The sequence below is a fragment of the Ictidomys tridecemlineatus genome, unplaced genomic scaffold (assembly GCF_052094955.1).
Source record: "Ictidomys tridecemlineatus isolate mIctTri1 unplaced genomic scaffold, mIctTri1.hap1 Scaffold_83, whole genome shotgun sequence".
Classification (NCBI taxonomy): Eukaryota; Metazoa; Chordata; class Mammalia; order Rodentia; family Sciuridae; genus Ictidomys; species Ictidomys tridecemlineatus.
The window spans coordinates 572,893-598,485 of NW_027526085.1; the positions used below are offsets into that span (position 1 = coordinate 572,893).

Below are 25,593 nucleotides of genomic sequence, written 5' to 3' on the forward strand. Positions count from 1 at the left end.
TTGATCTAATTACATCTTCTGAGTTCCCTCTGTTGAAGATTTCCCTCTAAGTCCTTTAAAGTATGGTAGAGCCATTAATGATTTACCTAAAGATTCAAAGAATATTATAGTGTTATAATGAAATGATTTCTAGTTATACAACAGTGTGCTTCATAGGAAACTATATTCTATGCTGCTTTTAATCTTTCTTTCTTTCTTTTTGGTACTAGGAATTGAACCAGAGTGATTTGCCACTAGGCTACATCCCCATCCCCCACTTTTTTTTTCTTGTGAGACAGGGTCTTGCTAAATTCCTGAGGCTGGTCTCAAACTTTTAATTTTCCTGCCTTGGTCTTTTGAGCTGGGGTTACATGAGTGCACTGCTGAGCCTAGCACCTGCCTTCTTATCTTTCTCAATACCAGTAAAAATAAAGAGAACCCCTTAGCTGGGAATTCATCTGGGTGGTAAAGAACCCGCAGTGGTAAAGCATATGTGAGGCCCCAAGTTCAGTTGCCCTGCACTGCAAAACCAAACCAAACCCTCATTAGTTGGAATGTAATAACTAGAAGGACAAAATGAAATTTACTTTTAGGATATTACAAATATAAATTCAGAAATTTGAAGACCCTTTAGCTAAGTTTCTTCCCCCCCCCCCGCCCTGTAACTTTCTGTTTTGTTTACAGTCTCTCTCACCTTCAACTGAGAGGCCTGGGAATAGTAGCCCCCAGTCCTCAGCACAAGGCCTGCCCCATGGCAAGTGACCAATAAATATTTGTTGATTCAATTTCTCTGTTTGTCCTCTTCCTCTCATGCTTTGAAGGAACTGTAATGTCCACTGTTTGCCCAACACTTTTTATGGGCCAAGCCCTGTGCCAGGTGTTTGAATCCTTCCATCAACTCTTCAAGGTGAGAGTTATCATCCACATTTTACAGATGAGATGATTTATCTTTCTGTTTTCCACAGAGGCAGCCCTGGTGACTTACATGCAATCACTAACTAAAAATGGGTTGAGCTAATTTAGGATTTAACCTCATCTGTTTTTGAAAACAATGGCCAATTCCGCTGTGCTACCCACAGGTCGGTGACCTCAGTGGGTTCCTCCTGGCCCTGCTTCTCATTCTGACCCTGCAGCAAACATTTGTTGAGCACCTGTTTCATGAAAGGCCCAGAGCCAGGAAACACATGGAAGCCACCTGTGCCCTGCAACACGGAGTGGCCCAGGCTAGGATAACCTTGCTCCCCAGAGTCTGGCTCCATAGGGGAGTGTGGTGTGACAGAGCTGCTCTGAGAGCATGGGCCTCCATGCCTGACCTCCAACACAGGGCTCCTCCAGCCCATTGCATATTGTAGTCTCCTGGGGAGCCTTGGGCTCTAGCCTCAGTGACTGCAATCCTTGGTCAGATTGCATCCCCACACAGACCTTTAGAAGTCCCATCCCCCCAGGTTCTTCCAACATGCAGCCAGGATTGAGAACTAGGGTACCTGGATTGGGTTCCAAGGGGCAGATGTTTGCCACTTAGATATTCGAATGAAACACACGCACATCAGGTCTGGAAGGAGCGTCCCTAAGAAGTGCTCCGGTCACCTCCATGCTGCAACTGTCCCTGCCATTTCTAGATCTGTTTCTTTTGACTGCTTTTTCTCCTGCTTATGGGTCACATTCTCTTGCTTCTTGGACTGACTAGTGACCTTGACTGGATGCTGGATATCATGCTGTTGAGCGTCTGCATTTGTGGATTCCTTTAAGAGTGTTGACTTCATTTTGGTTAACACTTAAATTGCTTGCAGATCAGCTTGATCCTTTCAAGAATTATTTTTAAGCTGTGTTCGGATGAGAAGAGCCTTTATCCTAGGGCTGCTTTAGCCGTACCACGTAGGTGTGACCCTTCTGGAATTTTTACTGATATCTCAGGTGGTCAGTGAAGTTGTTTCTATGCTTGGATGGAATTCATGTTTCTCCAGCACTTACAAATATGTGGTATTCCTTCCTGGGTGAAGTTTCAGCCTACACACACAACACTAAGTTTTTAGCAATGGATTTCAGGAACCCCTTTCAGATTTCTGGAGCTCTTTCTTGGTGTACCTTTCTCCTTTCCAATTTTCGGACTCCTCAACTCCAGCCATGTCAGTCTAACCTAACTCTCTTGCTCCTCAACTGAGCAAACTGATGTGCTCCTCTTGCTTCCCCTCTGTGAGCTGTGACCAGAACATGCATCCAGGCCAGCCTTCCAACCTCTGCCCTCATTTGGTTCCCTTTTCTCAAGGACCCCAGCCCTGTACTGCCTGTTTCTACAAGGGTGGAAGCGGAAACTCCTGAGCACTATTTTAAATTTTGTATATTTTTTATTTTCTGTAATTGCAAACTCCATGGGGCTATAAATGTTAATTTGTAAACAAGATCTGTAAGCTGACTAGTCACCAGAGCTAGCACTGTGCTGGAGACACATGAATTCCATCCATCCTAGGTGTGTCCTAGGTGTGTTTAGGCTTTGAAAGTGTAGAAAACGTGCTTTTTTTATGATATGTCTATTACACTTTTGCAAAATGGAAATAATAAATCATGGAAGCTGTCTCAAAAACTAGAAGCTTAATGGAGAACAAAGAAAGCAAGGGAAACGATGTGATTCCATTAATAGCTTAGGTAAAATAGGCATACAATTCATGAATGAACCTGTATTACTTAAAAATTAAAAAAAATATTTCATCAAGCAATGAATTCAAACAAAGAGGTTGAAGAATAGGTTGCAGGTCTTGATGCAGTAGTGCAGGGTTATAATGTATGTTATCTCAGAAGCTGAGGCAGGATTGTAAATTGGGGGCCAGCCTGGGCAACCTGGTACACCTGCCCCTAATTTCAAAAATAAAAATAAAAAGGGCTGAGGATGTAGCTCTGTAGTAGAGAACCCCTGGGTTTAATCCCCAGTTCCATCTTTTTAAAACTATCTAATATATACTTGGCGTTATCTCTTAATATTCCTTTGGTTTCAAAATATTAATGAAAATTCTGATATATTTATTATTTCATATGAAATTCAGGTGTAAATAACATTACATTAGGTTGTTATACATAATAAAGATGTTAAAATTTTAAATTGGGTGCTGATATACCTACAGTTAGTTTATTTTTTTAAAATTCTTTTTGTTGTAGATGGACACAATATCTTTAATTTATTTATTTTTATGTGGTGCTGAGGATCAAACTCAGTGCCCCATACATGCTAGGCAAATGCTCCACCACTGAGTTACAATCCCAGCCCTACCGTTCAGTTTTATTATATATTTGTATCATGTATCTCATTTTAAAAGCAGTCCTAAGTAATATTTTATAATTTCTTCAAATAAGTCTTGAAAATGTCTTATTAACAAATCTTGAAATTATTGCTTCTATATTGTAGTTTTATCTCTATTGTGGATGGAAATATTGGTGAAATTTATTTTTTAAGTGTTTACTTCTCTTTTTTGAAAGTTGTTCATTTTTATAGGCTTTTATAACCACTATTTTACTTAATTGCTCTTACAAATTTTTTATGCATTTTTTTTGTGGGGGTTGACATTTTCATCAGATTATCTATTAATAATGATAATGATAATTTAATTTAATTTTTTTTGCATTTGTGCATCTGTATGTACTGGGGATAGAACCCAGGGCCTTACACATGCTAGGTAAGCATTCTTCCTACCACTGCCTACATCCCCAGACCTTATTTCTTTATTTAGAGATAGGGTCTCACCAAGTTGCTCCAGCTAGCTTGTAATTATGATCCTCCTGCCTCAGTCTCCTGATTAGCTGGGATGACAGGCCTGGTAAGAAGAAGAGAAACTCGCCCTGATTAGCCCATATGAATAACAAAGTACCTTGAAAGGATGTGCTGAGACAGGAAGACAAAAGCTATGTGGAAACCAGATATGTCCATTTTCTTCACCCCCTTTCACAGTCCCCGATCTCATGGTATGCACATGGATCCACACCCCTCTTCCTAAGCATTAACCCATGAGAGGGTTCTGGACTAGCTTGATACTATCTCAAATGGAACTACCCTGTGGTAGTTACTGCATTGCCTAAACTTCTTAAATTAAACTTCTTTAAATTTGGAAGGAAGATACCCATTTGCTCCCAGAATTAAAGAAATATCTAATATTTTTTATGCAGTATGATTTCCCATTAAGCTCTGTAAACTACCTTATTTTTTAAATTGTTTTTTCATTTAAAATTTTTAAAAATCAAGAATAGATGCCATGACATATTTGATTTTTTGAATATATGAATATAGATTTCCAAAAAGACATTTCCCCAAAGATGGTATATGAAGGGCTAACTACATGAAGAGATAGTCAATATCATTAATCCTTAGGAAAATGCAAATCAAAACCCCAAGGAGACACCCCCCCTTCTCACCCACCAGGATGGCAACTATAATAAAAACAATAGACAATAGCAAGGGGTGACAAGATATGCATATACTTTATATTTTTAAAATTTATTTATTCTAATTTGTTATCCATGGCAGCAGAAAGCATTTCAATTCATAGTACACATATAGAACACAATTTTTCATTTCTCTGGTTATACACAAAATAGAATCACACCATTCATGTCTTCATACATGTATGTAATGTAATGATGTCCATCTCATCCCACCATCTTTTCTACCCCCATGCCCTCTCCCCTCCACTCCCTTCCCTTTGCCCTATCCAAAGTTCCTCCATTTCTCCCATGCTCTCCCCACCCCACCTCCATTAGGGATCAGCATCAGAGAAAACATTTGACCTTTAGTGTTTAGGGATTGGCTTACTTCACTTGCCTCAGGCATTGGAGGCAAGCTCCATCCCTAGCACTGCAAAGAAGAAAACAGAAAAAAAACCCACATACACATAATTAAATTTAGGCTTTTTTATTTGAACCTTGTGCTCTCTAAACCACACAATGATATTGTCCCTGCTGGTGAAAATTGGTGGGTGAATAGAGAAATAGAGGTGTTCAGGGTTATGAAAAAAAAAGAAGAGATGATTGTATGTCTGAATGGGAAAAATGATGCTTATGTGAATCCCTCCTTGAAATCACTCTGGTCCAAGAGATTGGATTGGGGCTTTGTGATTGTGTAAGCCTTCTGCTTGTTGTGTGGGGTGTTTTGTTGTGTTGTTGTTGTTGTTTAGTTTTGACTTTTGTACTGGGGATTGAATCAGGGGCATTTTATTACTGAAGCAGGGTCTTGCTAAATTGCTGCACGTCTCACTGAATTGCTGAGGCTGGCTTCAAACTGGTGGTCCTCCTGTCTCAGCCTCTCCAGTTGCTGGGAGCTTGTATTTTGGTGCTGGGGATTGAGCCCAGGGCCTCATGCATGCTAAGTATCCTCTTCCACCAAACTGCACCCCCGGCCCCTGCTTTCTGAGGGTATTAGTATCACTGGCTTAGGTCTCCTTCCCAGTCTCTAGATTTGTGCATGAGCTCTATATCTGTATCCATGTGTTCAAATGCACCTGACCTTACAGACTAGGGCTTACCTGCTCCTCAGGCTTCCCTGTCTCTGTTGAAAACCACATGCCAAGATCAGCCACCTGGAAGATGTCCCTGGTCTCTTGACATTTGTGCAAACCATTGAAAAGTCCTGCGTGGCTCTAAGTGCACAGGGTCATGACCCATTCTTCCCAGTCTCCACTTATCCAGGCTGCCTAGACAGCTCTCCTCACTCGCTTTTCTAGCCTGCTCTGCTCAGCCACACTGCCCTTCCTTTGCTGCCCTCTATGCCTACAGTTCCCCACGTTCAAGTACCAACACATGGCTGGATCTTTCCTCCCTCAGAGGCAGAGTCTCTTCCCCGTCACATTGCCATACAGTCTGATTATGGTCACAGTTGCCCTACAGTCCCATTCTATCTATTCTGGCCCTTTTCCATCTCCTGGCAGTTACCTGCGAACATACTGTATACATTACTTGTTTGTTCTTTGTGTTTTGCATGGGTTGCTTCCTGGGGCTGAAGTGTCTGCTTCCTGAAAGAATTTTGTTGCTAGCTGTGTGTCCCCACCACCCAGCAGGCATGCACAGAGCTCCTCCTGGAAGACCGAAGGCATGTCTTCCTCAGGGTGCAGGCTCCTGGGCTGTAGAGTCAGTGACTTCCATTCCAAAGTGGGATCCACCTCTTCTGGATGTAGGAGCATTGATTAGATACCTCATGAAAGCTTTGGGGATGCTTTCCTTGGCCTTGTGGGACTGTAGTGAAGACATGCTGGGCCCTCAGTGGGCACTCAGCAAGCACGGAAATGATGTGATGTTGAAATGGAGGAAGCAAGAGAGCTTTTCTAGAAGAAAAACCTCCCGGGGAAATGGACGCAGACACCTATAGGCCTGGTCCCCACCTGCCGCCTAGAGTGTGGACCTTGGTGTCATGCATGGCTCATGGGTGTTCCTTTGGCTTTGGTTAGAAATCACCTTTACTGTCTCAGTCAGGGGGTCCTAAAGACAGCTTACTGAAGTTAAGTCAGATGAAGTGCAGTCAGATGCACCCCAGGGGTATGTAGTGAGTCTTGACAGAGGCATGCACAGCATGAGTGCCACACCACATTCTGAGAGCTTGCCACCCTGCAGCCTGTGCCCCCTTTTCCTGCGTGTGTGTGAGTCCTGCCTGTGTCTGCATTTCCCACCAGCAGAGTCTTCCAGAATGTGCTCTTTCCTTCTGTCCTCGCTTGCTTAGCCTGTGCTTTTGAGTTTCATGCAGGCTGTGGGTTTTCGCGGTCAGCTCCTTCTTGCTGAGTAGCAGTGTATTGCAGGGTGTTCATCCGTGGTGTTTCAGGGGTCTGACTCAGTTCTGGTTGGGGGCTGCTCTGCCTGGAGTTGCTGAGCTCTAAGGACAGGTGTTTTGTGGGTTTGGGTTTCATTTTGGCTGATGGGGCATCTACAGGGAGAACTGCTGCATTGGGAGTGGATGCGTATACCTGGACCAGCAGGTGCTGAGCGCTCCTCCAGTGTTTTTTTTTTTTAATTGGTTGTTCACAACATTACAAAGCTCTTGACATATCATATTTCATACATTAGATTGAAGTGGGTTATGTACTCCCAATTTTACCCCAAATGCAGATTGTAGAATCACGTCGGTTACACATCCACAATTTTACATAATGCCCAATTAGTAATTGTTGTATTCTGCTACCTTTCTCCTCCAGCGTTTTATCCCACCTGCCTATGGGCTGTGCAAGGCTGAAGGTGCTCCAGCCTCCAGGGAATTGGTGTTGGCAACCTATGCCCCCAGCCCTCAGCAGGGACAGTGCTCCTCACTGGCTTTTGATTTACATTTCAATAAAGATGTTGTTGGGTGTCTTTCCATGTGCCTATTGTCCATTTTTTTGTCTTCTTTTTATTAATATTTTTTAGTTGTAGATGGACACAATATCTTTATTTTATTTTTATGTGGTGCTGAGGATCGAACCCAGGGCCTCGCATGTGCTAGGTGATCGCTTTATTGCTGAGTCACAAACCCAGCCCCTGTTTGTCTTCTTTTGTGAACCGTCTCTTCACATTTTGCTACCTGTGGTGGATTCCCAGGCTGCTCTGTGAGCATGGAGCACTGACACCTGGGCAGACATGTGGCTGCTCATCTCTCTGCTGCCTATGGATTTCCAAAGAGGTTCTATTCAGTCAATTCAAGTGTTCTATGGGTTTTTGCCCTTATAACTCATAGGTGGAAATAATAGGAGTGTTTTCACATGCACAGGCCCTGGTTTGATTCCCAGCACCATGCATATGTGCCTGTATACACAGCATTTGTTAGTGTTCTGTATAAGGAAGCAGAGGTGTGCATGACATGGAGCTGCTTCATGACTGCACAGCTGGAACGTGAATGCATTGACCTGACCTCATAACTGACCTAAGTGCTGTGGTGGGCGGGCTTGCTTACAGGGGGCATGTAACCTGATGCAGTTGGCCCTCCATACCTGCAGCTCCCACCAACCACAGGTCGAAATATGTCTCAAACTCACAGCTGTGCTGCTTGTGTTTATTGTCATCGCTCCCTGAACTGCACAGTGTGCAGACTACTGAGAAAGGATTTGAGTTAGGTTAGGTATGTGGTGATGCAGAGGAGAGGCAGAACACACAGGTGTGCACAGGCTCTGTGCAAACACGACACATTCCATAGAGGGGACTGGAAACATTCCCCCACCCCCCTGTGCACGCACAAATGCTAAGGAGTGACAGTGCAGTGCAGCCATTGAGAAATGATGTTATGCAGCAGGACATCATAGTATTTGGGACCAGTGGCTACTTTGACATGCTGGTAGAAACCAGATACCTAAAAATCATGAGTTTACTTTATTACATTGAAAATTTTTCCCTCAGTCCTTTCAAAGAATTATGTGTGTATGTCTGTCTTGTTTTCGTGTACAGTATAGTTGCTGTTCCCTGATGGTAATTGAAATACGTTTCAATTGTGCTATTAAATAAAAAAAAATTTAAAAATAAATTTCAGTGTTCAGGCTGCTGCTGTTAGGCTGGAATAAATACTTGAAATGCTGTGGTGGTTTTAAACTTGCCAACACTGTCATCTTTATTTTTGATAGTCATTTGATTTTTTTTTTCCTTTGGTACTGGGAATTGAACCCAAGGGTGCTTAACTACTAAGCCACATCCCCAACACTTTTTAATTTTTTTTTATTTTTTTTAATAATTTTTTTTAGTTATAAGTGGGCACAATATATTTATTTTATTATTTTTATATGGTGCTGAGGATTGAACCCAGTGTCTCACGCATGTTAGGTGAACGTTCCACCACTGAGCCACAACTGCAGCCCCAATTTTTTTCTTTTGAGACAAGTTCTCACTAGGATGCTTACAGCTTTGATAAGTTGCTGAGGCTGGCTTTGAACCTACGATCAGTCTCAGCCACTAGGATTATAGGCATGTACCACCACACCTGTGATAGTCATTTTATTTCTTTTTTAATTGTTTGTCCTGAACTTCTCAGAAGATGATATATAGTCAGTCAAAAAATATATGAAAAAGTGTTCATCATCACTAGCAACTAGAGAAATGCAAATCAAAACTACTCTAAGATTTCATCTCACTCCGGTGAGAATGGCATCTATTATGAATACAAACAACAAGTGTTGGTGAGGATATGGGGAAAAGGGAATACTCATACACTGCTGGTGGGACTGCAAATTGGTGTAGCCAATAAGGAAAGCAGTATGGAGATTTTTTAGAAAATTGGGAATGGAACCACCATTTGACGCAGCTATCCCTCTCCTCATTCTATACCTAGAGGACTTAAACAGCATAATACAGGAATGCGGCCACTCAATGTTTATAGCAGCACAATTCACAATAGCTAAACTGTGGAACCACCTAGATGTCCTTCAACAGATGAATGGATTAAAAAAATGTGGCATATATACACAATGGAATGTTACTCAGCAATAAAAGAGAATAAAATCATGATATTGCAGGTAAATGGATAGATTTAGAGAAGATAATGCTGAGTGAAGTTAGCCAATCCCCAAAAGCAAATGTTGAATGTTTTCTCTGATATAAAGAGGCTGATTCATAAGTAGGGAAGGAGAGCGTGAGAAGAATAGACAAACTCTAGATAGGGCAGTGGGGTGGGAAGGGAAAGGAGGGGAGGGGGCATGGGGTTAGAAATGATGGTGGAATGTTATGGACATTATTATCCAAAGTACACATATGAAGACATGAATTGGTATGAATATACTTTTTATATAACCAGAGATACGAAAAATTGTGCTCTGTATGTGTAATAAGAATTGTAATGCATTTCGCTGTCATATATAAATAATTTTTTAAAAAATTTATTCTAATTAGTTACACATGACAGTAGAATGCATTTTGACAGGGGCTGGGGCTGTGGCTCAGTGGTAGAGCACTTACCTAGCATGCATGAGGCACTGGTTTCCATCAGCACCACAAAAAAATGAAATATTGTGTCCATCTAAAAACTAAAAATTAAATTTTTTTTTAAAAAAAAAGAATGTATTTTGACACATCATACATAAACGGAGTATAACTTCTTGTTTTCTGGTTGTACATGATGTAGAGTTTCACCGTTCATGTAGTCATGTGTGCACATAGGGTTATAATGTCCGATTCATTTTACTGTTCTTCCTACCTCCATCCCCCCTCCCTTCCTTTTACTCCCATCTATCTAATCCAGAGCGCTTCTAGTATTCCTAGCCACCCCACTCCCACTTGCTGTGAATTAGCATTCACATATCAGAGAAAATATTCCGCGTTGGTTTTTCGAGATTGGCTTATTTTGCTTAGCATCATATTCTCCAGCTCTGTCCAGTTATCAGCAATGCCATAATTTTATTCTTTTTTAAAGCTGATTAATATTTCATTGTGTGTGTGTATATATATATATACACACACACATGTGTATATGAGTATATATATATTTATATACATACATAAAAATATATACATTTATATTTCATTGTGTGTGTATATATATATATATATACACATACATGTGTGTGTGTATATATATATGTGTGTGTGTGTGTGTGTGTGTGTGTGTGTGTGTGTGTATATATATATATATATATATATATATATATATACCAATCACATTTTCTTTGTCCTTTCATCTGTTGAAGGGCACCAAGGTTAGTTCCATAGTTTAGCTATTGTGAATTGAGTTGCTATCACCATTGATGTGGCTGTATCATTATAGAACTTAGTCCTATGGGTATAAACTGAGGAGTGGGATAACTGTGTAAAATGGTGGTATCACTCCAGATTTTCTGAGGAATCTCCATGCTGTTTTCCAGAGTGGTGACAACAATTAGTAATTTGATGTTGATTTCATCAAGAACAAAACTCCCTGCTGGGCATAGTGGTCATGCCTGTAACCCCAGTAACTCTAGAGGCTGGGAAAGGAGAATTGCCTCATCAGACTTGAGGACAAAATTATTTTAACATGAACAAGAACAATATTAGAAAATTATAGGTCTGGGGATGTGGCTCAAGTGGTAGCGCACTCGCCTGGCATGCGTGCGGCCCGGGTTCGATCCTCAGCACCACATACCAACAAAGATGTTGTGTCTGCCGAGAACTAAAAAAAATAAATATTAAAAAATAATTCTCTCTCTCTCTCCCTCTCAAAAAAAGAGAAAATTATAATCCTTATAATACGCCCCTTGTTTTTTTAGTTTGAAGTATTGGAATTGAACTCAGGGGTGATGTACAACTAAACTATACCCCCAGCCCTCTATTTTTCACTTTGTCACTGAGGTTGCTCAGGCTGTCCTCAAATTTGCCTTCCTCCTGACTCAGCCTCCCAAATAAAGTCTCTGGGGTGACAGGCATGGCAAGTCGTCTTCACATCTGGCTCAGCTCTACTTTGCCACGTACACTGTGACCCCTGTGCAGAAATGCCCTGGGCTTGTTTCTCCAGATAAACGTCGAGGATCTTGAGGACGACCTGGTGGTGAACGTAGAGAAGTCTGATTGTGTGTTAACAGATGCTGCAGTGTCAGGGAACAAAGGAGGGATTCAGCATGGAAACCCAGAGACCAAGTGGGAAGGAAATGTGGCCAAGGCTGCACCCCCGGAGCAGGTAATGGGACCCCGTGGTAACAAGGAGGCTGGCATGTCAGGGAAGGGCTGTGGCATCCTGCCATGTGCCACCTGTGTCGGGTTTTTCTTGGAAGTATAAGTATAATTGGCTGATTCCGTGGGAACCCTGATGAAGTTTGTGCTAAAGTCCTTGAGATCAGTGGCGGCCCCAGGGGTACTGCATGCAGGTCCCTGCCCTGCCTGCTGCCCACTGTGCTCCAGGCAGCTCTGTGCCTTCTGGGAGCAACCACTTCTGGTGAAGCGTCCCTGAGGAGCTTCTCACTGCCCAGAGGAGCTGGCCCAGTCAGGAGCAGGTGGGTGCCCCAGGCAGCCTGGACCAGCTCTGCAGCAGGGCAGGGTGGGAGAGAGAGGCCACACTGACAGCAGAGGGTACGGGCAGGGTCCTGCTGCAGAAGGATGTGAGGGGCCGCAGGTGCTCCAAGTGGTGTTGGCTTGCTGCTTTGGTTCTCAGTTTTTAAGATTTTGCTTCTCTCTCCATTGATTAGAATATCTTATTTTTATTAGTCTAATGCAAGTGGAAAACTCCGGAAGAAGAAAAAGAAGCAGAAAAATAAGAAAAACAGTGCAGGAGAAGCCTCGGTATGCGATCAGACTTGACTGGCCCCTGCCCAATCCCTCCGTGCCCCTTGGGCCGTGTCCCTCACGGTGGTGCTGGGAGAAGACCATTTTATTTGATGTCTTCATTTTTTCCTGTCAGGAGTATAACTATCTAAGAGGTCAAGGACAAAGAAGAGTCACCTACAGTTTTGCTTGTGATTTGCCCCTTTGTTCCTTGGTTGTCATGGCCTACTCCTAGTCTCCGTGTCCCAGCTGCCCTCTGCAGGGAGAGTCCCTTCCCAGCCCTGCTCCCTGTTGCTGTTCACCCAGCCTTCATCCCGCCAGTGCACGAGGGGTGCTGGGTGTGGAAGCCCACAGACCAGATCCCCCTCAGTCAGAATGTTTCCATTCTTGCCTTGATCCTCCTTGTCTCATTGTTCGTCCTGAAGAGAGGTGGTAGCTTTGTTGCTGTTCAGTTGGAGTCACAGGTCCCAGTTCCATTCAACTGAGGATGTGAGCTCACCTGTGAGACATGAAGTGTGGCTCTCTGGCACGATGGTTCCCAGGGCCTTCTGGATTAGTGATGGTTCTGAGCTTCCTCCTATAATACATCTTCTCCTTCTGAGTTAGATCATCTTTTAGAAAGTACATACCAAATAACTTTTCAAAGTAACTCCTTGTTATTGGTTGTCACAGCACTTGGAGTGAAGCCAGTGTGGCGATTAACAGTTCCTTCTGGGCTTTTAGGAAAGTGGGATGGAGGATATCGACCACATCTTGGAGAGGATTGAGGATGGCAGTGGGCTCAGCCGCCCGGGTCCCCCACCACTGAGCTCCAGGAAGCATGTCCTGTATGTGGAGCACAGGTATGGCCTCGGTCTCTGATTTTGATGGGGAGGAGTGATTTAGAAAGAGGACAGTTTGCTGTCTTTATTTATTTAGAAGTGTTAAGAGTTCATTATTAAACATTTAGGAAGTAGAAAAAAAAAAGGAGAAAGAAGTAAGGAAAAGACATCTGTGTTTCAAAGGACCTTTTTTTGGTACTGAGGATTGAATCCAGGGGTGCTTTACCATTGAGCCATATCCCCAGCCCTTTTTATTTTTTTGAGGCAGGATCTCACCAAGTTGCTTAGGGCCTCACTAATTTGCTGAGGCGGTCCTCAAATTTTCGATCTTTCTGGATGCTAGGATTATACCTGAGCATCACTGCACCTGGCTCCTTTTTATTTTTGATTTTGAGACTGGGTATTGTTAGCTTGTTTAGGGCTTGCTAAGTAGCTGAGATCAGCCTCTAACAAGGAGTCCTCCTGCCTTGGCCTCTGAGTAGACACGGGTGTGGCACCATCATGCCCAGCTCAGGACTTCCAAACAGCTTGCCTTTGTATGTCTCATGAGGCGTTTTGAGCTGTACCAGTGTAGTGTCACCCTTGGACGATCACCCATCTCTTGGTCTGGTGGGTGCTTAATGAAACCTGATCTTTGCCAGCTTTGACAAGCAAGCTGCCTGTATCATTGAGGCCCTCCACTCCGCGTCAGGGTGCATGCTCCCTGTACGAAGCATGACAGATGAACACTGGACCCACAGGGGAGACCTACCCCAGGTTCTCTCCTAGCAGTGACCCACTGCATCCCTTGAGTGCCCCAAGGGGCCAGTAGTGGTCAGGTCCTATTACAGGTGGCAGATTTAAAGAAAGCAGGCCTAGAAATCACCTTTCAAGCCCAAAATCATTGTTCTTTGGCTGCACTCTTACTTGGCTTTCTGTAATTTCGGGTCATTGTAGGAAAGCCTGACTTAATTTTTTCATCCTCAAATTTCCCACATTCTAGACACTTGAATCCGATACAGAACTGAAACAGTATTTTGGTGCTCGAGCGGTCCTGGGGGAGCAAAGGTAAGGCCCACAGCAGTTGCATTCTCAAGCTGTTTTTACCTGCTTTCATTTCTTATGGGTGGGGGAGCCATTGAAAACCCTGGGGGAAAGTACTGAAAGCCACACTGGACAGATGGAGCCCTTCCAGGGCCTGGGCAGGTGGCTGAGACGCCAGGAGACCAGGCTGTTTCACACCTTCTCAACTGTGCACCCCATATTTTTAAAAAGGTTCTACAAGCTGTTAAACTTTGAATCCTGAAATTTTAGCCAGATCCATTTTGTTTCTCCACCAGCAGGAAAAATGACAAAAAATGACTGGGTTCTGAGATCAGTTTTATGTCACCTAACTCGTTCCTGGCTAGTCAGCCTCTGCAGTGTCAGCTGATGGTGAGTAGGCAGTGGAGTGTCCCTTGGCTTTTCCAGGGGAAGTCAGGGCCCATCCTGGGACTTTCTGTAGGAGGTGGGAATTCCACTCTCCATCTCCGTACCAAAACATCCGGAAGCTTGTGTCTTTTTAAGTATGTGTTTTCTGATTATAGAGCTGAATGCTTTTTGTTAAAGCTCTGAAGCAGTGTAGAAATGTTCCCTCTTATTCCGATCACCTGTGGCCATGTCCCCAGGCCTTTCTGCACGCCTCTCGAGGAAGCTATGCTGGCTTTGGCATGTCAGAGTCCCAGGTGTCCTCTGTGCCTGATGCACAGGGTTCTTTGTTAGGCCAAGGATAGGCGTGTCCACACCTTGGCTGCAGGCCCCCTGCATCCATGCAGCCCTCCGAGAAGTGGCCCACTGTGGGTTTCCTCGAGTACCTGTGCCTTGCCCAGCTGCCCTCCCAGGAACGGTGCCACCGAGGCCCACCTGCACTCGGTTGTCCTCAGCTACATCCTCGACAACACAGTGCCTTGAAACTGTGTGAGGTGTGCACGTGGCGCCCTTGTCTGACTGGTGTCTGTTGGGTCATGAGTGGGCCAAGGATTATTTTTAGACTTCGTTTGTCCCCACTTTCCTTGTGTTTTACAGTTTTTGCCTTGTATTTTTGTTTTTAAGTGTTTGAGGACTCATGAGTTTCTGACTTCTGTGTGTTTTGGGTTATTTGTGAAAAGCACTTACATGAGCCACTACCTGCGCTGCTCAGGCTGAGTTCTGCCACTCAGCCCAGCTCTGTCTGCCTGCCCCTGTGTTACATTTTTGCATCATCTTATTTTTGTAAATTATAGTTATTATCAGTCATTAGTTAATAATTACATTCTTTTTTAGTTTTTGTGGTGCTAGGGAGTGAACCCACAGCCACACACCTCCGAACCACACACCTCTGAGCTGCCCCCTGCACATATTTCAGTTTTATGTATCTATTTTTGAGGTGAGGCCTTCCGTGCTTCCCAGGCTGGTTGCACACTCATGAGTCTGCATGGGCCTCCCCCTCAGCCTCCCAGGCAGCCAGGACCACAGGTCTGTAACCAGGTCAGCTCACTTACTACCTTTATAGTAGCACACTTTTTTGTTGTTTGTTTCTTCAAAAATTTAAGTCCTACTGAAGTATGTCCAGTGAAAAGCTGTGGTTCCCTCCTTCTTGGTCCCCCACCCTTGTCCTGTTTTTCAGAGACCAAACCTTAGCTCCTTTCTGTTTCTCCCTCCTGGTGACCATTCAAGGTTTCCATATAGCTGTGCACTGATCTTTGGGGGGAATCTGACTTCCTCCTGAGACAGATGGGGTCTGCTCCCTTCCCCCTGTCTGTGCTGTCTCCACACCCCCTGTGTCGCTCCTCCTGACCCTCCCTCCAGCATCCGTCAGGGCTGCCTCCTCCCCTAGACTTCTGGCTGGAAACTCACCTCAGATAGACCTGGCGATGCCCAGGATGCTGTAGACTTCCAGGCACCGGTGGTTTCCTTTCCACTGCTTGCTGCGTGTGCAGAGTTGTGCCATGTTGTGCCTCTCAGCCTCTGGCCATGCTTTTCTTCTTGTGTATTTGTTCTTCTCATACAGTTTTAATGTCTCTTTTTGAGAAAAGAAAGATGTTGTTTTGTCCTGTTCTGGGTAGTCCAGCTCCTTATTTCTTGTTTTGTTTTAGTGAAATAGGGCACTGTTGAAAAGCCTAGAGATTGGTCTACACACATCCACATCCCATCACTCAGCTCAGGGTGCAGCCCTTCCAGGCCTGGCTAAGATGCCACCTGGCAAGGGAGCCAGACCCCCTAACAGCAGCTAAGAACTCTTGCCCAAAGGGGGCCTGGTACCCTCAACTTGTCGCTCACACAAGAGTCGCAGGGAGCTGGGTGCCTGAGGACCCTCAACACTCTGCTCTCGGTCTTCTTCCTTGCAGAAATATGCCAATTTCCTCCTCAGTTTTCCTCATTGTTTCCATGTTTTCCTTTTCAAAGATTGGAGTCATATTACTGGGGTCTGGGTCAGAGGTCCACTTCCCTAATTTGCCTCTGGCCACAGCCAGGCATTCCTCCTGTGCAGCCTGTCCCACAGGAAGCAGCTCGGTTGCTCAGGGAATTTCAGTGGCCCTGAGCTCCTGCTCTGCACCATGTTCTAGGGTTTCACTTTTGTTTCCTTTTTGTCCCTCTTGCCTTTGTGCTGGACTATTGGCCTCCCTGTTCCCCTGGACCTGATGGTAGCTGCTTGCAGAGGTCGCAGCTGGGGTCCCCTCTTCATGCAGCAGTGCTTTGCTCTCCCTCCCTGTGTGCCCCCCTGCCCACTGCTCTGCCTCCAGGGAGAGCTGGAGGGATTGGGCGGCCAGCCTGGCCCCTGGCCCGTGGAGGTAAAGCTGTGCCTGTCTCCTCCTCCCCAGGCCGCGACAGAGGCAGCATGTATAACCCAAGTGCACGTGGCTGACGACCCCCAAGAGCACCTGGCCGCGGTACAGCAAGCCAGGTGAGTCTGTCACTCCTGCAGCAGGGGGCTGGCACGCTGGCCTCAGTGCCTTCTGGGTGGGCCTTGCAGCACCATGTGCAGCTGCGTGTGAGGTATGGTGTTCCTGAGGGTGCAGCAGCCTGTATGTCCCCAGCTGGCCTGACCTGTGCAGAAGCTCTCAACTTCCTTGCCGTCTGCCTCGTCCTCTGGGTGCCATGCTACAGGAAGCAGCTGAACAGACGCTTGCATTTTTAAGTGTTTTTTTTTTTGTGTGTGTGCTGGCACTGAGCCCGAGCCCTCCAAGCCACACATGCCAGGCTGGGCTCTGCTGCTGAGCTGTATCCTCAGCCCTTGAGTTTGTTTTCACATTATGATAATTTGGGGGCTGGGGTTGTAGCTCAGTGGTAGAGCGCTTGCCTAGCATGTATGAGGCCTTGGGTTCGATTCCTAACACCACATAAAACTAAATAAGCAATATAAAGGTATTGTGTCCATCTACAACTAAAAATATTTTAAAAAATCAATAATGTATGATAGTTTTATGTTTAAAGAAAACAGCCATGCAGAAGGTGCAGGGTAGGAAGTGAATGCCCTCTCTGGGCATCGGCTACACAGCATAGAGAAGCATCCAGACATCCCTCTGCAGGTTGATGGGGCACATACTGTAGAAGAGGTCATGGGTGTGTAGAGGACATGTGTGGAGGGTGGTAACCAACGCACCTCACCTGCTGTGCCTGTGGGGTTGGGGATTCTAGAAGAATCCCCTTGGACTCCCAGTGAGGATCGCCTGGGAGTTCGGGGCCTGTACTTGTAGGATCAACCCTGATGCCTCTCATGTATCTTCTCTTTCCACCAGGTCTCTTGCCCTTCTAGCAAAGGAACCCGAACATGGTAGAGATAGGGGCTCATTGTCTCAATCTGCAAGACTTGGACCTTGGGCCGGGCTCTCAGGATGGAGTAGCTCAGGGGAAGCCCATGAGAACCATTGGCCATTTAGCGGTTGTCTTAGCAGACTGAGTTTTTCAGGTTAACCAGAGGAAATGGTCCCTCCACACAGTCACACAAAAGGAGCAGAACCATATTTGGTCAGGGGTTACACATGGCCAAGGCCTCTGACCTGGCCCTGTGCCCACTGCTCGCCTCCTGCCCCAGCCCCTCACAGCCACCCTGGCTGCTGGTCCCAACCAGATGTGATCGGGCACCCAGATGGACCTCCATGCTCCCATCCCTGAGGTTTGTTGTCCTGGGCCACTTCGGCTCCATCCTTTCCCAGAGCTCATCTGAATTCTATACAGAAGTGAGTCTTTGTGGAAAGCAAACAGAGGCCAGCTCCCGGGACAGCCCAAGGAAGCAGTGGGAAGCAGGCCCAGGTGTTCTGAGAGAGTCCCTGGACGTCAGCCTCTGGCCCAGAGGCAGCCCAGCCCCAGGCCTGGGTGACCTGTGAGACCCCTCAGATCGAGTGGGTTGGTATCACAGAGTCCTTTCTGAGAACAGCACAAGGGAGACTATTGGGGCTACTGTGCTCTGTAGAGGCGCCATGTCCTGGCATCCAGCACACCCTCTCTGTGCACTCTCACCTGCCAGGTCTGTCTATGTGGCCGTTGGAATCGAAAAAAGGGCTTTCCTTCTTTGTGTTTGAACACAGTGAGGAGTACCAGCAGGCACAGCACAAGTTTCTGGTGGCCGTGGAGTCCATGGAGCCAAACAACCTTGTGGTATGTGGGCCCCACAGCTGCCAGTGGGTGGAGGGCGAGTGCCCGGGCAGCTGCTCCCTTGGCAGTGGGGCCCCCGACCCGAGGGGCACTGTGAAGACTTGGCACTCAGGTGCTCTCCTGCTGGGAGCTGCGTGTAGTGGCACTATGGTCCTTCCCAGGTGCTGCCTCTGTCTTGGGCCTCACTGGGGAGGTAGGGGGAGCATGTAGATCCTGCTGGCCCCATGTCCCCCACGTAGGGGGGGCGGGAACCTGCTTGCTTTCAGTCCTCTGTCCTGAGACCTGGGAGCGAATACAGCCCCACTGGGCAGGCAGTTTCCCCAGTTCCCACCTGGAGCCAGGTCCAGGCCTTGGCTGGGTAATAGCAGTGCACACCTGGAGTCCAAAGGGAATTTGGTCTGTCACCTCACCAGGTGATCATCTCTCCTGGTGTGCACAGGTCCTGGTGGACTGCAAGGGTGTCTTTTGGGTCCCTGCCTGTGACCTTCCTCCAGAGCTGCCCTTCTTTTCTGGTAGATTCTGCTCCAGACAAGCCCCTACCATGTGGACTCACTCCTGCAGCTCAGTGATGCCTACCGCTTTCAAGAGGATCAGGAGATGGCACGAGACCTCATAGGTGAGACCCAGTAGGCAGTGCAGCCTGCCTGTTCTCGCCACTAGAGCAGATGCAGGTGGCGGGACGTTGTCATGTAGCACTTTGTGGAAGGTGTGTCATGCCTGGTTTAGTGTGTCCCGGAACTGGGCAGCCATCACTGCAGTCCATTCCAGGAAAACAGCCTGCCATCTTCTATCTTCCCCCAGGCCCCAGAACCCCTGACTTCTGGTCAGACTCTCCGTGGCCCTACCTGTGTGGGGAGCCATTCAGTGGAAGCACTGTGCATGGTCTCTGCCCATGGTTGTGTGCCCCATGTGTGGTGTGACCCAGGTTTGCGTGTGCTCTTGGCTGGATAGTACTCCCCCTTTGGACAGACGTGGTTGGCGTATCCGTCATCAGTGGTGGTTCTGGTTGCTCTTCCGTGTGTGCACGCATGCTGCTGTGGGCATCTGGGCCGTGTTTGTATCACCTGGGGACTGGGCATGAACAGGACATGTGGCAGTTGCACCCCATGGTGTCGAGGGCGTTTCTCATTCAGGCTCACATGTTCTGTGGCTGCAATTAATGCCGTGGCACCAGGGAAACCTAGGAGGTCCCATTGCAGGGTCCCAATTCTGTGACCCCTTCTTTCCAGTGCTTTGCTTGTTTGGGGTCTTGGGAGTTGCAGGCGCCTACTGTGGCTGACTCCCGCCTCTGTGTTGCTGCCCACAGAGCGAGCGCTGTACAGCATGGAGTGTGCCTTCCACCCCCTGTTCAGTTTCACCAGTGGGACATGCCGGCTGGACTACTGCAGACCCGAGAACAGGTGAGCCGCCTCTCCTGAGGGCAGCCCTCCCTGTGGCCGGGATACTTCTGCAGGCCTCACAGGCCTGTGTCTTGATTCTTAAATCAGTGATGCTTAAGTCAGATTCAGCCTGACAGAGCAGACCTGGGTCTATGCTCTGCTTTATGACATTTCTGTGCTGACCACCTCTGGCATCAGCCCCGAGGCAAGGCTGCATGACTGCAGCAGTCTTCCTGCTGTCCTGTGTGTATTCTTGCTGCTCTGGGCAGCGCTGCTTGGCTGTGGCATGGCCCCCACCTTATGGCCACCATGCCCTGTCTCAGTGCAGCAACGTGGCTGCACTGGGCACTCTGTCTAGACTTTCTCCACTGGTTTCTTTTTCTAGTAAACTCTCAGTTCTAAAAATAAGTCTACAGGATGACTAAAGTCACATAGCTTTATGTACCCAACAGTAGCGCCATTGAAATTTGAAGGTAAATTAAGATTATAATTATAACCGTTTTTAGCTCATTTCCCTTGAATAACAAGTAGCAAACCAAAAGCAAGATAATGATTTCAAAAAGCTTGGTTTTCAGGGAGCTGAGGCTGTAGCTGATTGGCAGAGCTCTTGCCTAGCACATGAGAAGCACTGGTTTGATCTTCAGCAGCACCACATAAAAATAAATAAAATAAAAAATATTCTGTCCATCTACAACAACAACAAAATTTTTTTAAAACCTTTTTTAAAATATTTATTTTTTAGGTGTAGATGGACACAACACAGTGCCTTTTTTAATGTGGTGCTGAGGATCAAACCCGGGTCCCGCCTGTGCTAGCCGAGCGCTCTACAGCTGAGCCACAATCCCAGCCCCAACAACAAAAATTTTTTAAATACTTTCAGTACATTTGTGTGTGTTCAGCTCTTCAGGCATTCACAAAGCTTCTCCCCAGACACAAAAGGCATTCGCAGACTCGTATGATGACCTGGACACTGGCGTGGAGCCAGGTGGCTCTCAGAGGCTGCTCTGCTGTTTGCTGCCACTTGAACTCACATGGACCTTTTTGGATGTAGGAGCTTCTACCTGGCCCTCTACAAGCAGATGAGCTTCCTGGAGAAGCGTGGCTGCCCGCGCACCACACTGGAGTTCTGCAAGCTCATCCTAAGGTGAGTGTCCACCAGGGATCCACTCCTGCCAGTCCTCACGGCAGGGGCTTCTGGGCTGCAGAGACCCTAGGCCCTGACATTTTCCTTGCTCTCTTTGCTCTTCCCTCACTGTGCTGCCTGCGAAGCCTTGAGCCACACGAGGACCCGCTGTGCATGCTGCTGCTTGTCGACCACCTGGCCTTGCGGGCCCGGAACTATGAGTACTTGATCCACCTCTTCCAGGAATGGGAGGTAGGTGTGCGCTTGCAGTGTGACTAGTAGCCATGGTGAGGCCATGAAGCAGAGCCAGGGTGGGTTCCAGGGGCCTCCTGCCCTTTAGTCCCCCTCAATTCTGCTGTTGAGCAGAATCAGGTCTTTCCAGAGGGAAGCAGCCTGGCATCAGAACCCCAAGATGAGCACACAACTGCATCGAGTGTGCGTGTAGAGATGGTACTTAGTAATGGACAGTCAGGCAGACCACAGAGCTGGGTGTGCTAGGCACAGAAAGGGACAGCCACTCAGTGAGGGAAGTTGTGATGCAGGGCTGACAGGGACCCTAGGTCCTGAGTGTGGGGACGACAGTCTGGGTAGTCATGATTGGTTACATGTTCCAGGTCAGAGTCACACATAAATTCCACCTGCCATCCTGGGGCCCCCAGACCCAGGAGAGTGGGGTTTGTCTTGGGCTCCACTGAGTGCTATAGAGCATGCACTATCTTGCTACAGGTGGGGTTTGCACACAAGTCAAAGCAGCAGTATAGGTGTTTTGGGTCAGGCTCCACGTGTGAAGATCAGTCTCACTTCTCGCTTTAGTGTAGCTGCTGCAAACTGAGTGGGACAAACAGCTGAACAGAGCTTGTCCAGAGGGGGCTCAGGCCTAGAAGGGGAGGAGGGGGAGGAGCCTGTACTTGTTCTACTTTTCTGCTTGAACCTTTCACAGTACATATTTTTTGTGAATAAAGAAATACATTTTTCATAAAAAAATAAGTAATGAAAAACAGGTAAATCATTTAAAATCACATAACTCTTTATACAGTTGGCCAAGAAGTCTCACTTCCAGGGATCTAGTTTACAGAGATTCCAGGAGCTCAGGAGAATGGCTATAAGAAACCCACGGGGTCCCCAGAACCAGCCACAGAAGAATGTTTGTGGTGGTTTATAAGATTACATAACTCTGTGGAGACGAGCATTCCCTGTTAATGGAAAAGCATGGAGTAGATCATGTCTGTTACATCACACACAGAGAAAGGCGGGGAAATGTTTGAAGAGGGTAGTGACCCCTCTAGGTGGGGGCAGTCATAGCTTGGCTGCCTTAACTCTGGACCCTGCTGTGTGGGGAGAGGGAGTCGCTCCTGTCCCCCACAGTGCTGAGCCTGAGGGGCTCAACAGAGCTCTTTTCCCACTGACATTGCCCTTCTGCACATTGAAGACCCCCAGGTGGAGCAAGTCCTCCATCCATGTGTGGGGGTGGCCCGCTTTGTCAGCTCACTGTGGTGCACCTGGTCCTCACAGAGGGCAGGCCCCTCACCTGGCCTCTTGCTCCCTTGTAGGCTCATCGGAACCTGTCGCAGCTCCCAAATTTTGCCTTCTCGGTTCCATTGGCATACTTCCTATTGAGTCACAGACAGACCTCACCCAGCATGAGCTCAGCTTTGCCAGAGAGAAGGCCTCCCTCTTGATCCAGCAGGCACTCACCATGTTCCCTGGAGGTAGGTACCACGCTGGCCTGTACAGTGGTTCTTCCTGAGGGTGGAGACCTGGTCCCAGCCCTGCCTTGTGCTTAAAGAAAGATGTGTTCTCCAGCCAGACTAAAAACTGCTGATGTTGCAGTTAGCTGATTATCCACCTCAGCGGGCCAACTGCACGCCAGCCAGGTGGGAGGGGGCTTAGGGTGAGGGACAAACTGTATGTCCACTAACTTTGCTGTTAGTTACAGGGCAGGAGAGAGATACAGGGTATGCACATTGGTGTTTAGTGTTAGGGAGAGAAACAGCAGCAGAGGGTTGAGCGGGGCCTGGACCTGATCCAGAGGCAGTATGTGGTACGGCCCTGCATTTCCAGGGTGCCCCCCCCGCCACACTAGGCCTCTATCTGCACCCAGGGCAAGTCCAGGGGGCTGCTATCTACTCAGGCGGCAGGTAGGGAACCTTCTCCACAAGCACGCAAGAAGTGAACCTCTAGAGGAGGCCGTCCTTGTGCTTGAGGGTAGGAGTGTTTTTTGTGACAGAGGTGTGCACACAATCGGTGACTGCCCCTCTGAGGGGAAGTCCCAGAGTCAGCACTGCTTTGTTGGCTCTGATGAAGCCATAGAGAGGCCCCAGCACTGGGTGGACGCGAGCACAGGCAGACCCACCTGCAGTGTCCAGAGCTCCCTGTCAGGAGCAGAGCCAGCTCACCAACTCAGGGCTCAGCCCATCATCCCAGCAGCCACCTCTGTCCCCCTTGGATTCGATGCAACTGGGAGCCCTTGGTAGGCCAGCCAAGGTGAGGGACACAGAGCCACGGGGCCCACGTTGAATAACAGAGCTGCCATGGCTATCCCTCAGGAGAGACCCTACTGCGGCTTGTCCCTGGAAGACAGTTGGTAGGCCGGCTTTCCCAGCAGCTGCCTCTGGCAGGGTCTCGGCATGTGGGCAGTGTAGGGAAGCCCTGCCTACTCAGCCGGAGAGTACTGCATGGGGACAGTACTAGAGCTGGAGAGGCCCTGACCCAGAGGACTGGACACCCAGAGCCCGTGACCATGTGTTGGCCACTGTCCTTACGCTGGGGCCCTGTGGGGTCACCTCCTCCAGGGCACTGGCTGACCCACTCCCACCAGTCTGTCCTAGGGTCTGTTGCTCATGCTTGAAGGGTGATGGCAAGTCTCCCTGAGATGTGGAAGGGCACTTGGAGGACAAGGGTCTGCCTCCAGGGTGCAGAGAGGTACCTGCTCATCCTTTGTGGACCCCCATCCTCAGCCACTCCCCCTGCAGCAGCTCAGAACGCTGGTCAGACTCAAGGACCCCATGGCCTTGCAGCCTCTGTGACGTCATGACTCCAGTCGTGTCTGTGATCAGGGCCCACAGGGCCCCGGGTCCTTGTCCTGGCCACTGAGCACCTGAGCCTCTGCTTCCTCCTGCAGTCCTCATGCTCTTGCTCGAGTACTGCAGTGTATGGCCCGATGCCACTGTCTCCAATCACCGCTTCTTTGGACCAGATGCTGAGATAAGGTAGAGCCTTGGTGCCCTGCTGGGATAACACCTGGTGGGCATCCTCGTCGACTCCTGGGGGCCCTCGCTTACCTTCAGGGCAGTGGAGTGGTGGCAGGTGCGCTCTGCTCCGCAGGGTCAGGGTGTGTGTGTGGCTCTGTCTCCTGGAAACCTTCTTCAGCCTGGTGGCAATCTCGGAGACAGGAAACCCCTGGGGATGTTGGTTACTGTCCCCTAAGGAAGGCCTGGAGTCTGTGTCCACATATGGGTCACCTTACGTCTGAAGAGAAACACTGGTGGATCAAGTAAATGGCCTCTGGCCTAAGACATGAGGTTCACCTGATGCCTTTTGACAGGAGTGGGCAGCAGGGCTTAAGGTCAGACAGCATGACCCACAGGCACTGGCTGTGGGCAGAGGGTCTCTCGTTGCTGGTATGTTCCACATTCTGCATTGGCACATATCACCTTTTTCATGTTTCTCATAAAAATACAGAGGAGACAGCCAGGTGTAGTGGCACAGCCTATGATGCCAGCAATGCTGGAGGCTGAGGAGGGGGATCCAGCCTCAACAACTCAGCAAGACCCTGTCTCAAAGGAAAAATAAAGGGGGCTGCAGTTGTGGTTCAGTGGTGGAGCACTTGCCTTGAACTTGTGAGGCACTGGGTTTGATCCTCAGTACCACATAAAAATAATAATAAAATAAAGATATTGTGTCCATTTAGAACTAAAAATATATATAAGATATGAAAAATAAAAAGGCTGGGGATGTGGCTTAGTGGTAGAGTACCCCTGGGCTCAATCCCCAGTACCAAAAATAAACAGAAAACATAAATGAAAGAAAAACATGTTATGGGGGTCCACCCCAGAATCCCCGTCACCTAGGCAGCCTTCGTCCTCTGCACTGAGCAACTCAGTCAGCTGAGGAGCGCAGACAGCACCAATTCAAAGTCCAGACCTGTATACCCTCCCTTCAGGAGGTGAACTATCCATCAGTAGCTGAGAGACAGCCTCTTTTTGCTCCAGAAGGTCCTGCTGGGGGGTCTGCTCACAGGCTTTGCTCCCACAGTCAGGCCCCACCATGGCGCAGGCATTGCTCCCAAAGCCAGCCCTCATCCTGCACCCTGATATTGCTCCCACAGCCAGCTCCCTATCCCTGACCTTGGCTTTGCTCCCACAGCCAGCCCCCTGCCCTTACGCTGGCCTTGCTGTACCCAGCTCCCCATCCCTGACCTTGGCCTTGCTCCACCCAGTCCCCCATCCCTGACCCTGGTCTTCCTCTCACAGCCAGTCCCCCATCTCTGACCCAGGCCTTGCTCCGACCAGCTCCCGATCCCTGATCCTTGCCTTGCTCCCACAGCCAGCTC

At 47.8% G+C, this 25,593-nt stretch overlaps 1 pseudogene across 1 annotated transcript in view; it reads left to right on the forward strand.

The window, feature by feature from the left end:
- Window positions 1-10,828: 10,828 nt before the first annotated feature.
- LOC144374708 (ribosome quality control complex subunit TCF25-like) overlaps window positions 10,829-25,593 on the forward strand; it is a 28,111-nt pseudogene continuing 13,346 nt past the window's right edge. The window contains exons 1-14 of the transcript XR_013434044.1: window positions 10,829-10,834; window positions 11,384-11,545; window positions 12,070-12,144; window positions 12,850-12,968; window positions 13,930-13,994; window positions 16,766-16,848; window positions 18,412-18,542; window positions 19,056-19,155; window positions 19,846-19,939; window positions 20,970-21,062; window positions 21,188-21,293; window positions 22,592-22,750; window positions 24,163-24,250; window positions 25,407-25,428. The product of XR_013434044.1 is annotated as a ribosome quality control complex subunit TCF25-like (transcript). The remainder of the gene's footprint in view (window positions 10,835-11,383; window positions 11,546-12,069; window positions 12,145-12,849; window positions 12,969-13,929; window positions 13,995-16,765; window positions 16,849-18,411; window positions 18,543-19,055; window positions 19,156-19,845; window positions 19,940-20,969; window positions 21,063-21,187; window positions 21,294-22,591; window positions 22,751-24,162; window positions 24,251-25,406; window positions 25,429-25,593) is intronic.